Genomic DNA, 15,762 nt, shown 5'->3' with positions numbered 1-15,762 from the left:
CTTTATTGCCTATTTTTCTTTTATCTTTTTAAAATCAATTTGTAGAAAAGTCAGTTTAGGTACACAAGTAGTTTGGAAAAAATATTTACATTCAAAGTAATTAACTGGCATTTTTCATGACAGTTTGTGTGTCGTATTATTAGTTCAACTTGAATAATGTCATAAATGACCTCTGAGTTAATAATAAGAGACAAAATAGCCACAGTGATCTAAAAATAGGGTTTATGAGCACCCTCTAAGATATCTCATTGGTACAGAAAAATGCTAGAACCAGGCCGGTGTTCTTTTTTTAATTTATGAATTTCTTTGAAACTATATATAGTTTATATTTTCCATGATAAGATCTGACTTGGAAATTTTATTTTCCAAACTTGTAAGAAAAATGAAAGTCATTTAGCACAAGAAATAAATAAGATTAGTTTTCTTTAAGAAGTAGAGAGAAAGGGGTACTCTGAAAGATGGTGTAGGAAAAAATTTTTGGATTGTCTAACTATATACCTATGGAATTTTGAGCCATGAGAAATTTACATTACACATTTTTTAAGTTGAAAATTAAACACTAATATTTTTAATAACATGTATTTGGGATCTTATACACAACAACATGAATCTGGTAAATGTTGAAGATTTCTAAGTCAACTTGGGATTTCTACCTTATGAGGGAGAGGTCTCTAACTTAGGGTCAACAGACCCCCGAGAGCAGGATTTCTTCACCTTTTTGTTTTTTTCCATTAGTCTCTTTGGTGATCGGCAGAAGCCTCTGTTTTTGGGGACTATGTTTTTAAATGAGATAGAAAAACAATAAAAAATAAATTTTAAAAAATATATAAGAAAATAAAGGAAAACTTACTAAAAGAAGTTTTCAAATATTTTTTAATTGATATAGTAATAAATCTGCTTCTCTTAACATACTAAGAAACGAGCTATAGTGGTAGATCTAATAACTGTTATAACTTCTAAGTAGTGACGCGAATGACATCTGCAACAAATACATGATTTGAAAATATGCATACAGTTTTAAGTGATGATTTGGGGAGGTATAATTTTTTCCAACGTTTTATATTTATGAAAAGGTTTACTATAAACATTGTTTGACCTTGCGGGTTTTTTTTTTTTTTTCTTTTTCTTTTTGGACCATTTCTATGGAAATATGAGTGTTACCTAAGGGAGGTGAGAAAACAATGAATCAGAGCATCAGCCCTGACCATTCCCCCTGTGTACACATTCTGACCATCACTGCTGTGCCTTACAATGTGGTGAATTTCAAGTTGAGGCCAGGGTCTTTGATGTCTTCTTAGGACTCCAAGACTTGTTTGTGGGAATTAAAGTCTTTGCGTTTTTATTTTCATGTTCTTTAAAAAAAAAATGTAACTATATTCTGTGTCATCTGAACTACCTTATAACTGAGACCCGTCCCTGATTTCAGTGGTTGAGTTTCTGGGCCGTAATATTTTTCCGTATGCGATGAGTAAAGAATTAAGCTTTGGGGTAGAATCATGCAACGAGATGCGGTTAATAAAAATATGTGGCCAACAGGTATTGAGGGAAAGCAGAGTGTTTCAAATGCTGAACTTGATGGAAATAGTTTCACAAGGCAACACAGCACGTTCTCCAATCCCCAAGGCTCCTGAAGGGGGCACCACCTAATGTTATGTGCATGGAGGGGGGAATCTCCTGCAAGAGACACTAACATTGATGTTTTGCAGAGCTGCTTCCGTGCTGACTCTCCACCACTCCCTCGCTCCGTTCTTGGAGACACTGGCTCTGTGCCTTTCTGCTCCTCACATGTAGGAAATGAGTGAAACTCCCCTCACTGCCCACCCCTACCCCAAGCATGTCCTTCGTCATTACTGAGAGACTAGATAAAGCAAAGGCCTTAACATTCCTTGGGCAGACCAGGTGTCAGACTTGTCTGTGGATCATTCCCATTCCCATCCTTTTTCATTATGGAGAATTCATTGGCCAGATCGCTCAGTTTCCTAATTTATTCAACTGTCATTTCTGCTGCTCATATACTGAGCATTATTTTTATGAATGACAACACTTCATTTGTATAAGGCTGAGTTCATTCTTTTCAGTGGATGTGCTAGCTGCTTACAGCTCTCTGAAGATATTATTGATGCTATCCTGAAGTCCTCTTGTGCTTCCTCCATGAACTCTGTATCATTGGCTATAAACTCTTATGTTTGTTTCTGTTTTCTGTCCAGGTTTCTCCATATATATTTCTGTGTAGTAAATAATTGTAGTTATTTTGCATTTTGATCCAGAAATAACCTTTTTATTTTTCAGAATCCTCAGTGACAATAACTTAAAAGAATTGCATAGAGATTCATTTGAAGGTCTTTCATTCCTCAAGTATTTGTAAGTTAATCGTATTTATTTATAATTTTTTAGTTATATTATCTATAAAATACATAAGGGGTTCAAATTAGATAATCTCTATAATTTCTCTCACCAATAAAATGCTACAAATTCTGTAAGTGTGGATAGGGCTTCCAGCCTATCTTGAGCATTTATTATCTTCAATGCATTTTCAATTTTTTAATCGTAGAGACAAGACATAGGTAGGAAATTGTCTCCAGTTACAGAGGAAAAGTGGTAATAATGTCTGAGTAGTGATACACACCCACATGAACCTGGTCATATAAGTGTTCATATATCATCTGCCTGTATTTACATTTAATTTAGGGCCCATGGATCAAATAGAGCCTATGGTATGTTTCCATACAGCCCATCAGTTAAAAATACTTCTTACACTTTTAAAGAGCTGTAAACAAAAAAAGAAAAGAAAGAAACAAACAAGAATATGCAAGACAGACTGACTGTGGCCTGCAAAGCCTAAAATATTTACTGTCTGCCTTTACAGAAAAGGTTTTAAAATGTTAATTTAGTAAAATGAGAGAAACTGAGGTTAACCTGAAATTGTCTCCTAAAGGACAAGAAACTATAGAACATTTACATTAATTTGAATGCCATTAACCCAGAATTTTTCAATAATTTAATCTAAATTAGATTAACATTTACATATCAAATGTTTAACTAAGCAGATGAATTATGTAAACAGTATTGTTATGAACATGTTAAGTTACCAAGAGAGCAGACTTGGTGTTCAGGATTTCAATGTTTAAAATGATGGTTAAGTGGTATACTTAGAAATGTCTACACTAAATAAGCATATCAGAAATGCCCCTACCTTCACTAATTACAAAATAAAGATCTCTCCAGCGTTCTTGCCAAGGAAGAAATGCTTGCCTAGTGATTCCATTTACTTAGAGATAAGGAGATGTTCTTTGCTATAAGAACTCAATTCGTATCCTTTGTCCATGGCATTCAGAGATGTGTATGTCATTATTTTTTTAAAGCTAATTAATGATGCTCTTTAGCAAATAGATTATTTTTGCAAATGTAAAAGGCTTAAGGGAAGTGGGTAGAAAGAGCCTCATGAGACCCTAGAAATAGCCCTTTGAATTATGAAATTTTTCAAACCTCAGGGCAACAAATGAGGTAACTAACTGCTCAATAGATTAGGTCATTCATCCCTTGTGCTGTGAAATACTTTGTAAGCTAATTACTTCATGCTAGCCTAAGTATTCCCATTCATTAAAAAAGGCCAATCAACAAACAAGCCAAAAAAGGATATGCCAAGCACTGTCGCTAGTATTGTAGGCACAAATATGGGCAAGACATGGCTTTTACCCTCTGGTAACTCATGATCTCACAGGGAAAATGAACATGCAAGCTCGCACCACAATGCACCGGTACTAAACAGAAGACAGCGCTGCAGGGCACACAGAGGGAGTCACACAATAATAAGACCACATTTCCTTTACAACAGTTATTTTTCTCCCTCTACTCCCCAGCTATCTGTTTATTTTATAAATACTTGAGTTTACATATGTTCACGTGCCACTTTTAAACATGGGAGACAGTGCAGGTGAGCAAGGCCTCATCCATCCTTTCAAGGAGTTTATGCTCAGAGGAAATAAGATGCAAAAATAACTGTATCAAAAAGAAGAAATGGAGATGGGCAATGAGAAGTATAAACTGTTTTTGGAACACAGCAGAGGGAAAAGACACTTCAAGTTGGATCGGCAAGGATGTTACTTAGAGAGTAGCAGCAGCGCCGGCTTGCCGTGTGGAGGCTCCTTCAGCGTTGTTGTTTCTCCAGCGGCGGCGGTTCTCACTACAGCGTCAGGACGAGTCCGGCTCGCGTTCGACCGCGGAGAGCTGTCTCATCTCGCTCGGCTGCGGGAAATCGGGCTGAAGGGACTGAGTCCTCGATGAAGAGAGAAAAGGAACTGTTCTGTAAACTCTTTATTGGCGGCTTGAGCTTTGAAACCACAGAAGAAAGTTTGAGGAACTACTACGAGCAATGGGGGGAACTTACAGACTGTGTGGTAATGAGAGATCCTGCAAGCAAAAGATCAAGAGGATTTGGTTTTGTAAATTTTTCATCCATGGCTGAGGTTGATGCCACCATGGCTGTAAGACCTCATTCAATTGATGGGAGAGTGGTTGAGCCAAAACGTGCTGTTGCAAGAGAGGAATCTGGAAAGCCAGGGACACATGTAACTGTGAAGAAGTTGTTTGTTGGTGGTATTAAAGAAGACACTGAGGAGTATCATCTTAGAGATTACTTTGAGGAATATGGAAAAATTGATACCATTGAGGTAATTACTTTTGATGACCATGATCCTGTGGATAAGATTGTGTTGCAGAAATACCATACCATCAATGGTCATAATGCAGAAGTAAGAAAGGCTTTGTCTAGACAAGAAATGCAGGAGGTTCAAAGTTGTAGAAGTGGAAGAGGAGGCAGCTTCGGTTTTGGAGACTCCTGCGGTGGCAGTGGAAATTTTGGACCAGGACCGGAAAGTAACTTTAGAGGAGGATCTGACGGCTGTGGAAGTGGTCGTGGATTGGGGGATGGCTATAATGGGTATGGCGGAGGACGTGGAGGAAATAATGGAAGTGGGAATTATAATGATTTTGGAAATTATAACCAGCAACCTTCTAACTGTGGTCCAATGAAGAGTGGAAATTTTGGTGGTAGCAGGAACATGGGTGGACCATATGGTGGAGGAAACTATGGTCCTAAAGGAAGTGGAGGAAGTGGGGGCTATGGAGGGAGAAGCCGATATTGAGCTTCTTCCTATTTGCCATGGGCTTCACTGTATAAATAGGAGAGGATGAGAACCCAGACGTAACAGAACAGCTTCAGGGTATCGAAATAACAACGTTAAGGAAACTCTTATCTCAGTCATGCATAAGTATGCAGTGATATGGCAGAAGACACCAGAGCAGATGCAGAGAGCCATTTTGTGAATGGATTGGATTATTTAATAACGTTACCTTACTGTGGAGGAAGGATTGTAAAAAAATGCCTTTGAGACAGTTTCTTAGCTTTTTAATTGTTGTTTATTTCTGGTGGTCTTTGTAAGAGTGTAGAAGCATTCCTTCTTTGATCATGTTAAATTTGTAAGTTTCAGGTGACATGTGAAACCTTTTCTAAGATTTTTCTCAAAAGTTCTGAAAAGCTATTAGCCAGGATCATGGTGTAATAAGACATAAAACGTTTTTTCCTTTAAAAAAATTTTAAGTGCGTGTGTAGAGTTAAGAAGCTGTTGTACATTTATGATTTAGTAAGATAATTCTAAAGGGAATAAAAAAGATGTTACTAGAGCAATGCTGTTTGAAGACGACCTTGAAGGGCCCTTAGGGATCATCATACAGACATTGTGGATGGAAGAAGCTTGCAAAAGGAGCATGAGGAAAGGCAAAATACAGAAAAAATACCTTGAGTACCTGTAGAGTACACCTCAGAAGAATAGGAGATTATAGAGCCAGATCTTCTAGGGCTTTGAAGGCCAAGCCAAGGATAACGTGGCAGGCTACCATGTTATCACACCTGTGCTGGAGGGCAAACTTTCGCCTACAACAGAGTCACTTGAAGAGCCCGTTAAAACTCAAGCTCCACCCCCACAGTTACCGATTCAGTTGGTCCAGAGTAGGGCTGGGAATTTGCATCTTCAGTAAGTTCTCAAGTGATGCTGGCTGGTTTTGGAGAACCACTTCCAGAGTGTTGATCTGGTGACTGTGTGCAGGATGGATTAGAAAGGGAGAGACCAGAGATGGAAACACCAGTCAGAAGACAGTTATACTCATCTAGGTGAACACTGAGGGACTCAGCTGGGATCAATGGAAATAAGAGTAACTATAGACAAGAATGGGTGTTTTCAAATAAAAATCCAGTACCACTTTGGTTTTTTGTTTTCCCACCACTGTACAACCGAGGCAATTAAATTCATGGGTTATTAAAGCAATGTAAAATAAAAAATGAATTTCTGCCAAAACAGTAGGAAGTATTATTCTGAATTAGTTCAAAGTTCTGAATTTTAAAAAGTGGCAGCTTCCTTTTAAGTTATGTGAAAAGGGATCTTTTATTTCTTCTGGTATTGAATTGGCCTAGAAAAACAGAACTAAACCAGGAAAGTGTGTAAGTGTGAGGCTATTTCTTTTTCATATCAGAAATTTATAATATATAAAGATAAAAGCTTTCAGCTCATAATTTAAATTTGATGAGGCCACAAAATATCATCTCATCAACTCTGCTCTCAGGAAAGATTATCTTCAGAATTTATCAAGATCTATAGTTATATATTTTATTTATAAAGATCATGAGGGTGAGATTGTTCAGGGAAGTGAGGGCAAGTTTACAGGCTCTGGAAGGTTCAAATCCCAATTCCTAAGGTTTAGAGCTTAGACTAAAGCTATGTATTCAATATTATCATTCCAACCCCTACCAATTATTTCTACTATTTTGGTATCTAATAGCTAATTCAGCCAATATTTCTCTTTTACTTTTTTCTAGAGATTTATCTGGAAATAACATAAATTTTATTCAAAAGAACACATTTGAAGCACTCCCTTTCGTTGAATATATGTAAGTTATAACTTCATGTGTCTAGAATTTTTATAAAACTTAATTGTAAATCTTTGTTATTTCTTTTGAAGTAAGATTAAAATTGTATGAGTAGAAAGCTGCTAAAGTTATGTAGCCAGTCCTTTTTGTCTCTAGCCCAGACTAGTGTGAGAATTACCTCACAGATCGGAATGAAGCATTCCACAGCAGTGATTCTCAGCCAGGGTGGTTTTGCACCAGGCGGCACTTGGCAATACCCAAAGGCATTCTTAGTTGTCAGGACTGTAGATATGCTACTGGCATGTAGTGGGCAGAGGCCGGAGTTGTTCACCATCCTACAGTGCACAGGACAGCCCCCATGACAAAGAATTATCTAGCTCAAAATGTCAATAGTTTTTAAGTTGTGTAACCCTGTGCTAGAGAAATAAAGACCACTTAATGCAAGTATTTTTCAAGCACTTACTGTTTTGCATGTGTACACATAAAAGCCTAGCTCATATGAGATATCTCCCACAGTGAGATTTATTTAATGTATAGAGGGAGTATTGAGGTTGTTTTTTCATATATAAATAAGAATCACTGCCAAAGGATAAATGATCTGAATTTTGTTTTTCTTTTTTGTCTTTTGCTTGTGTCTCCTTTTGAAGAAATCTTGGCGGCAATTCCATTGAGTCACTGAGCCCTGGAACATTTGAAGCCTGGCACGGAATGCAATTTTTACACACGGTGTAAGTGAAATAGAAGATAAATACATGTAAAAAGCTATGTGTGAACACATCATCCAGTGATTGGTGGGCTGGGTGTAAGCCCAGTTTGAACTCTGAAGAGTATGGCTTAGGAGCCATTCATTTTTCTCAAATGAGGAAACAAAGGTACAAAGAGGCCAAGGACTTGTCTGACTCACACGCAGGCCCCGCTTTCCCCAGCACCGACCTTCGGCGGGGGCGATAAAAGGCAGCAAGCAAATATCGTTCAATGTAGCGTCATGGCTGTCCCAGCGGTGCTGCTGCTCTGACTTGTGAATGGTCCTTGACATTCCACTTGTGAGTTTAACTTCGATTCCTGCTCACGTGCAAAGTGTCTAACTGCGTAAATGTATGGAACATAGGACTGAAAGGGTTCAGCTTAGCTCAGAGTTCTCCTGAACCATGGGTCTCTTAAACGGTAAAGCAGGAAGTCTTCCTAAAAACCTGCTACAGGGCACGTCTCTCCTCAGTCGCACAGAATGTTATCTTTTTGAGAAAGTATGTCAGTCTGAAGTGAATTGTCTGTGGCAGCGGGAACCTGTGAGGTATGGGGAAATATGCTGTTTATGTGAAGGTGTGCTGTGAAAAAATAGTCATCAAGAAAATACATCACTGTAGCCTAATTCCAATTTCTTTCCTGACCTCTCCTCAGTGAGAAGTGTGGGTTTTATTCTCTCACAGCTCAAAAATTCTGTGATTTCTCTGGGACATGAGCAAACCACAATGCGTATGTTCAGTGGCCTGAAAAGGATTTTGGACTCCTGGTGAAGACTGTTGTCTACACCTGCCTTTGAAAAGGCTGTCTTACTGTCTTATGGTTCAGAAACCCAACTTCCCACAATTCATTTCAGCTTAGATGCGGGTGTTCAGGGTGTGTCTGGAGCTGGACTGACAGTTCCTGCAGGTGTCCCATCTGTGGCAGCCTTCCTTTCCCATTTAGTTTGCTGATCCCTAACTTGGGGAAAGAAGGCTGAGGGTCAGTTTCCCTTTGGCCCGCGCATCAGAGAGCAGCAGGCTTCTGGGGCCCTCCCACCCAGAGGTCTCGGTGGTGTCAGTGCAATGCCCTAAACTCAGCAGCTTTGCCCAGCATTGTGTAACATGGAGAGATTCCTATAAGAAGCTGAGTTTCACTATAGTTAGGAAGGCAGCACAGGAAGAAAAAAGGTTTCCTGGGCGCCATGCCCACTGTGTATCAGCACTGTCCTAAGTGCTGGGGTACAAGGGAGAACTGGGCAGGGACTTTACCCCCAAGAAACTTTGATACTGGAAGGAGGAAGATGGCTGTTGTTGGGAAGGACATGGGAGACCCACGCAGCATCTCTGCAGCAGGGTAACAGGAGAGGAGGGAGACTAAGTGGGAAACGGGGGGTGGGCCAGGACAGATTTGTCATCCAGGAGGCACCAACTTGTTGTTCTTGAGTTTCTGGGTTCATCTTAAATGACAGGAAAAGGTGTTAGAAATAAAGATACTCCTGTGGTTTGTCCAGAGCTGTACTGCTAGAACTAATGCACAGTTATTTTCAAAAGCTTGTCACAATGCCATTAGTGTGTGCTGGGGGCTGGGCTCCTTTGTTTGGGGCCAAAGCTTTGTTAGGGACAAGGCTAATTTGCTTCAGGAAACATCTGCCATAATGAGATACAAACTAAATCGCATCTTTTTCCAAAGGCTACTTGCCCAGGGAAGATGCCACCGCTCAAGTTGAGTCATTTGATCATCTATACAATGTATTACTGGTGTTTTTATATGTTGAAACAATACTTTTCTCTGCATTAAACAAGTTTGTGACAAGTTTGAGGTAGACTTACCATGAATTGAATGGAACTTAGGCTTCAAGGCTCTTCACTTGCATGGGCCCCCTTCAAGGTATTAGGAGAGGCACTAGCAATTTTCATATTTCTAGTTTGGCATGTCGGTATTAGGATTTCCCAGAACAGATGATGCTCAAGCTCCACAAAGTCTTGATTCACCCCTGGGATTCAGGTAATTATAATTAAGTTTCTTGAATGAAGTCTTTTTTTTTTTTAAGTATATTTTATTGATTATGTTGTTACAGTAGTCCCAATTTTTTCCCCTTTGCTCCCCTCTGCCCAGTACCTTGCTTGCCACAGCAATGTTACCCCCCGTAGTTCATGTCCATGGATCGTGCATATAAGATCTTTGGTTTCACCCTTTCCTATGTTATTCTTAACTTCCTCCTGTCTATTTTGTACCTACCAATTATGCTTCTTTATTTTTATTATTTTAAATATGCTTTATTGATTATGCTGTTATAGTTGTCCCAATTTCTTTTCTCTTTGTTCCCCCCCACCCAATGACCCTCCTCCCTCCAGTTGTCCCCCCTTAGTCCATGCCCATTGGTTGTGCATATAGTTCTTCTCGACATCTTCCAGTCTACTCCACTCCCTCCTACTATGCTTCTTAATTCCTGTACCATCTCCCTCCCTTTCCCCCCTTCCCCCTCCCTCCTAACCTTTCCCCAAAATGTTCCACATACGTATAATTCTTTTCCCATTCTCATTGCCTTCTTAGTTTGTCTTTGTTTCGGTTCCCTAGCTTCTGTTGTTGGTTGTTGTGATAGTTTTCATTTTAATGTTCATAGTTTTGATCCTCTTTCTCCTAAATAAATCCCTTTAACATTTCATGTAACAGTGGTTTGGATCTGATGAACTCCTTCAGTTTTACTTTGTCCTGGAAGCACTTTCTCTGCCCTTCTATTCTGAATGACAGCTTCGCTGGATAGAGTAATAGTGGTTGTGGGTTTTTGCTTTTCATTACTTTGAATATTTCTTGGCAGTCCCTTGCCTGCAGAGTTTCTTTTGAGAAATTAGCTGATAGTCTTATTGGGACCCCTTTGTATGTAATTCTCTTCTTCTCTCTTGCTGCTTTTAAGATTCTCTCTTTATCCTTAATTTTTGACATTTTGATTATAATGTGTCTTGGTGTGGTTCTCCCTGGGTCCATTTTCTTTTTTTTGGAACTCTCTGTGCTTCCTAGATTTGTAAGTCCATTTCCTTCCCCAAGTTAGGGAAGCACTGCTTCATTATTTTTTCACATAATTTTTCAATTTCTAGTTCTTCCTCTTTTTCTGGCAACCCTATGATTTGGATGTTGGCCCGCTTATAGCTGTCCCATAGGTTTCTGAGCCTCTCCTCATTTTCCTCACTTTCCGTTTCCTCTTTCTGCACTGGTTGAGTGTTTGTTCCTTCCCTATGTTCCGATTTGTTGATTTGACCCCTGCTTTTCTTTCCCTCACCACTAGTTTCGTATGTGTTTTTGTTCGTTTCAGCAGGACTAACCTTCATCCCTTCCCCATCTTGTTTAAGATCTGCTGTTAGGTCTGTAAGCATTTTTATAACTAAAGCTCTGAACTGTTCCTCAGAAAGATTTCCTAACTACTGAGCCGTTAGATTAGCTGTTTGCTGTCTGGTCAGCTGCATCGCCGGGGTTTCTATCATGATCTGTGCCATCTTGACAGTTTTGTTTTTACCTTTGCTTCGTGCGTATGGCTGTCACACCTCCTACACTATAGGCTGTCACACCTCCTACACTATAGGGGGCGGAGCCCCATGCACTCATCACAACTGGGCGACCCTTCTCACCACGCTGTGGCATTTTCTGTGGGGATGGGGGTCCAAGATGGATTCCTGCCATTCAGTCTCTGCTGAGAGACCGGGAGCCTCCTCCTCAATCCCCACCCTTTCCGGCGCTCTCAGTCCAAGGCAATGAGGTTCTGCCTTCCCTGGCGTTAGAATCACAAGCTGACGAGTCTGGTCTGCAGCTGGGGGTTCTCCCCAGGTGCTTCTTGCCTCCCCTTAAATACAGATGTCTGAGCTTACCGCCGTCCCGCCGCTGTCGCCAATGCTGCAACCACCAGCACGGCTTGACCTCTCTGCCCTGGCTTCGTCCCTCCTACCGCTCCGGACGAGCACCGCTTCTTTATAACTTCATATGTTGGACTTCCATTTATTTTCTGGAACTTCTGGTTTTTTCTGGTTTTGCAGTAGTCGTATTCCTTCTTAGTTGTGGAGAGAGACAGAGCGTGTCAGTCTAGGCCTCCATCTTGGCCGGAAGTCTCCTGTGTGTCCAATTATGCTTCTTAATCCCTGCACCATTTCTCCATTTCTACCTCTTCCCCCTCCCAGCTGATAACCCTCCAAATGATCCCTATACGTATGATTCTGTTCGTATTCTGGTTTGCTTAGTTGGATTTTGTTTTTATTTTTTATATTCAGTTCTTGATAGTTGTGAGTTTGTTGTCATTTTAATGTTCATAGTTTTTATCTTCTTTTTCTTAAATAAGTCCCATAATAATGGCTTGGTGATAATTAACTCCTTTAGCTTTACCTTGTCTGGAAAGCACTTTATCTGCCCTTCCATTCTAAATGGTAGCTTTGCTGGATAGAGCAATCTTGGTTATAGGTCCTTGCTTTTCATCACCTTGAATACTTCTTGCCAGTCCCTTCTTGTCTGCAACGTTTCTTTTGAGAAATCAGCGCATAGTCTTATAGGCACCCCTTTGTAAGTAATTCTCTGTTTTTCTCTTGGTGTTTTCAGAGTCTCTGTCTGTCACCTTTGGCATTTTAATTATGACGTGTCTTGGTGTGGTCCTCTTTGGGTCTAGCTTGTTTGGGACTGTTTGTGCTTCCTGGACTTGTATTTCTATTTCCTTTGCCAAATTTGGGGAGTCTTCATTATTTTTTCACATAAGCTTTCAATTTCTTGCTCTTCCTCATCTTCTGGCACCCCTATGATTCAGATGTTGGCATGTTTAAATTTTTCCCAGAGGTTCCTAAGCCTCTCCTCCTTGTTTTCAATTCTTGTTTCCTTATCCTGTACTCGTTGACTGTTTTTTTCTTCCTTGTGTTTCAAATCATTGATTTGAACCCCGGTTTCCTTCCCTTCACCATTGGTTTTGTGTGGATTTTCCTTTGTTTCACTTAGCATAGCCTTCCCTTCTTCCCTTATGCGTTTGCTGTAATCAAGCATATCTGTCAAGCCTGTGAGCATTTTTGTCACCAGTGTTTTGAACTCTGCGTCTGTTAGGTTGGCTATCTCCTTGTCACTTAGTACTCCCCCTGGAACCTTGATCCGTTCCTCCTTTGGGCCATACTTCTCTGTCTCCTCATTCTGACAGGCTCCTGTGTTTCTTTGCCTCTGTGTCTTAGATAGTGCTGTTACTTGTTACATTGTAAGGGGCGGAGCCTTAGAAATTCCTCAGTACAGCGCGATCTGTTTTACCACGTTGTGGCACTTTATGTGGGGGAGAGGTCTGAGAGGGAACAAGGCTGCTCGCTCAGCACTTGCCCCTTTTCCAGGCACTTCTCCCATTTTTGTATGGGACTGGCACCTCTCTGGCTGTTGCCCTGGCCGTCGTTCCCAGAGTGGGTGGGTCTGTGGACATTCTAGGACCATGGCGGCCCTTTAAACAAGCAGGCTCTGCTGACACTCCGGCACTTTCTTCCTATACCCCAGCCACCACTGGTTTGCACAGTCAGAAGCAATGAGGCTTGATTTTTCCTGGTGCTGGGACCCTGAGTTGCGGGGTCTGGACAGGAGCTGGGAACACTCCCCAGGGTGTCCCTCCCTGCTTTGTAAAACGTATGACTGCGCTTTCTGCCGGCCTGCCGTTGGCGCTGCCATCAGCACACTGCATCCTCTCTGCCCCTCCTACCTGTCTGGATGAGTATTTCTTCTTTATATCTTTCTTTGTTGGACTTCCATGCAGCTTGATTTTCTGGAACTTCTGGTTGTCTCTAGTTTTGAGGTACATAGTTGTATTCCTTCTTAGTTGTGCAGGGATATGCAGCGTGTCTGTCTAGGATTCCATGTCCAGAAGTTCTTGAATGAAGTCTTTATGTTATTGATAAATACTCAATGCACTGAGCCACACCCGCCAGGGCTGATGGCTTGTTTTAAAAAATTCTTTTATCCCTGGCTGGCGTGGCTCAGTGCAGTGAGCGCCGGCTTGTGAACCAAAGGGTCGCTGTTTCAGATACCTGTCAGGGCACAAACTTGGGTTGCAGGCCAGGTCCCAAGTAGGGGGCGCACGAGAGGCAACCACACATTGATGTTTCTCTCCCCCTCTTTCTCCCTCCCTTCCCCTCTCTCTAAAAGTAAAATCTTTTTAAAAATGCTTTTAGCTCACTTTATTGATTCTAACGACACAAGCTCCATGATTTTAGAAAACAAAGGACTCTACAATTTGGAAAAGCTGTACCTCATCCAGGTAGAGCCCACTCACATTCTGGCTTGTCTGTGGTACATCCATATTGTGCCAAGATCATAGGCACTAAGAGGGTATAAGAGGAAAATCCAAGCCTTAGCCCTGTTGAATTATTGACCCCACTCTTGAGAATATCAGTGAGGTAGGTCAGGCCACACTAAGAAGGCAAACTGAGCAGTGATCACAGAGACACCCTAATGCCCCCCCTAGTCAACTAACCTTAACTGGTTTCCTTTAGATAGCTGTGAGCAACTAAAGGATGCTCTTTTTGGTAGAGACTGGAATCTTGGCACCTTATTCTTAGGTTCAGAAAGGCATAAACACGAAACTGAAAATAGCAGTGGGGAATCTGTCCTTTAGGATGATCTAGGGTGGTTGTTTTATTTGTAATAGTACAAAAGTTTTGAGTTTGTCAAACCCAGCAGGTTACAATGATACTTCTCTTTTTCCAACTGCATCTTATTGTTCCCATTTATAACAAGATATTTTCTTTCTCTCGAAAGCATAGTAATTCTTCCTTTGCCCCGTTTCTTTAGTACTTACAATTATTAGGTGCTTATGTTTCAGGCAGTATACTTAGTACTTTTAGTTATGATACAAGTAAGATACTGTGATTAAAGCTCTTAGAAAAGTGCTTTGCACATGGTAAATGCTCATCACGTGTTACCTAAGGCTGTATCTCATTTTCCCAACAACTCTTGTGATGCAGATATTATTATCCCCATTGGAATTCAGAGATAGATGTTGGACAACTTACCTAGGTTTATACACTGTTAATAAGTGGTAGATCCACTTATGAGCTTTGCAAGGAATTTCCTATTCCTTTTGGCCATTAGTGTTTCTGTGGACATGTTTTTAATTCTCTTGGGTGCGTACCTGGGAGTGAATTTCTGGGTCATATAGCACCTCTACGTTTACCTTTATTGAGGAAGTGCCAAACTGTTGTACACAGTGTCTTCACCATTTTGCATTCCCACCAACAATGTGTGAGGATTTCAACTTCTCCATATCCTTGCCAGCGTTTGCTACTGTCTGTTTGGCTATAGCCATCTGAGTGAATGTAAGGTAGTATCTCACGGCAGCTTTGATTTGTATTTGCCTACTGACTTCAGACATTAAGCATCTTTTCATGAGCTTATTGGCAATCTGTATATCTTTTTTGGAGAAATGTCTCTTCAAATCTTTTGTCCATTTTAAAATGTGGTTATTATCTTTTTGATGAGTTGTAAGAGATCTTTACATATTCTGGATATTCTGAATGTGAGCCTTTACCAAATATATGAGTTGCAAATATTTTCTCCCATTCTATGAGTTGTCTTTTCATTTTCTTGATAGTGTCCTTTGAGGCACAATTTTTTTTTCATTTTTATAAAGTCTAATTTACCTATTTTCCCTTTCGTTGTGCTTTTAGTATCATATTTAAGAAACTGTTGGTCTAATCAAGGTAATAGAGATTTACCCCTCGTTTTCTCCTAAGGATGTTACTGCTTTAGCTCTTACATTAAGGTCTTTGATTTGTTTTGAGTTAATTTGTACTTATGGTGTGAAGTGCAGGCCGAGTCCAACTTCATTATTTTGCATTGGGATATACAGTTGTCCCAGCACCATTAGAAAAGATGGTTCTTTCCACATTGAATACCTTTGGCACCCTTGTGGGAAATCAATAAACAGTACATGTAAGGGTTCATTTCTGGACTGTCAGTTTTGTTCCATTGATTGCTATGTCTAGCCTTATGCCAGTACCACACTGTGATTGCTGTGGCTTTGATTTAGGTTCTGAAACCAGGATGTGTGTGTCCTTCCACACTGTTCCTCTTTATCGAGAGCTTTTTAGCTATTCTCGGTCCCTTGAATTGTTATATGATTTTAG

The 15,762-nt window shown here is 40.4% G+C and overlaps 1 protein-coding gene and 1 pseudogene across 4 annotated transcripts in view; one reads left to right on the top strand and one right to left on the bottom strand.

Annotated features, from left to right (window-relative positions):
• Positions 1-3,935: 3,935 nt before the first annotated feature.
• Positions 3,936-15,762, bottom strand: part of LOC149994762 (E3 ubiquitin-protein ligase TRIM37-like) — a 40,606-nt gene continuing 28,779 nt past the window's right edge. The window contains exons 5-8 of one of the 4 annotated variants that reach the window (XM_090261071.1): positions 9,475-9,638; positions 5,990-6,094; positions 4,105-4,276; positions 3,936-3,999 (exon numbers count right to left, since the gene is read on the bottom strand). The gene's annotated coding sequence lies outside the window, so the exon portion shown is untranslated. Of the gene's footprint in view, positions 4,000-4,070; positions 4,277-5,989; positions 6,095-9,474; positions 9,639-15,762 lie in introns of those variants that run through there. The other 3 variants (XM_090261069.1, XM_090261070.1, XM_090261072.1) reach the window with 3 other exon arrangements.
• On the top strand, positions 4,175-5,632 carry LOC149994764 (heterogeneous nuclear ribonucleoproteins A2/B1 pseudogene; annotated as a pseudogene).

Source organism: Furipterus horrens, unplaced genomic scaffold, assembly GCF_987537825.1.
Source record: "Furipterus horrens unplaced genomic scaffold, mFurHor1.1.pri manual_scaffold_13, whole genome shotgun sequence".
NCBI lineage: Eukaryota > Metazoa > Chordata > Mammalia > Chiroptera > Furipteridae > Furipterus > Furipterus horrens.
Note: the sequence above shows the minus strand (reverse complement) of the source record. Positions and strands in the feature narration are given on the sequence as shown.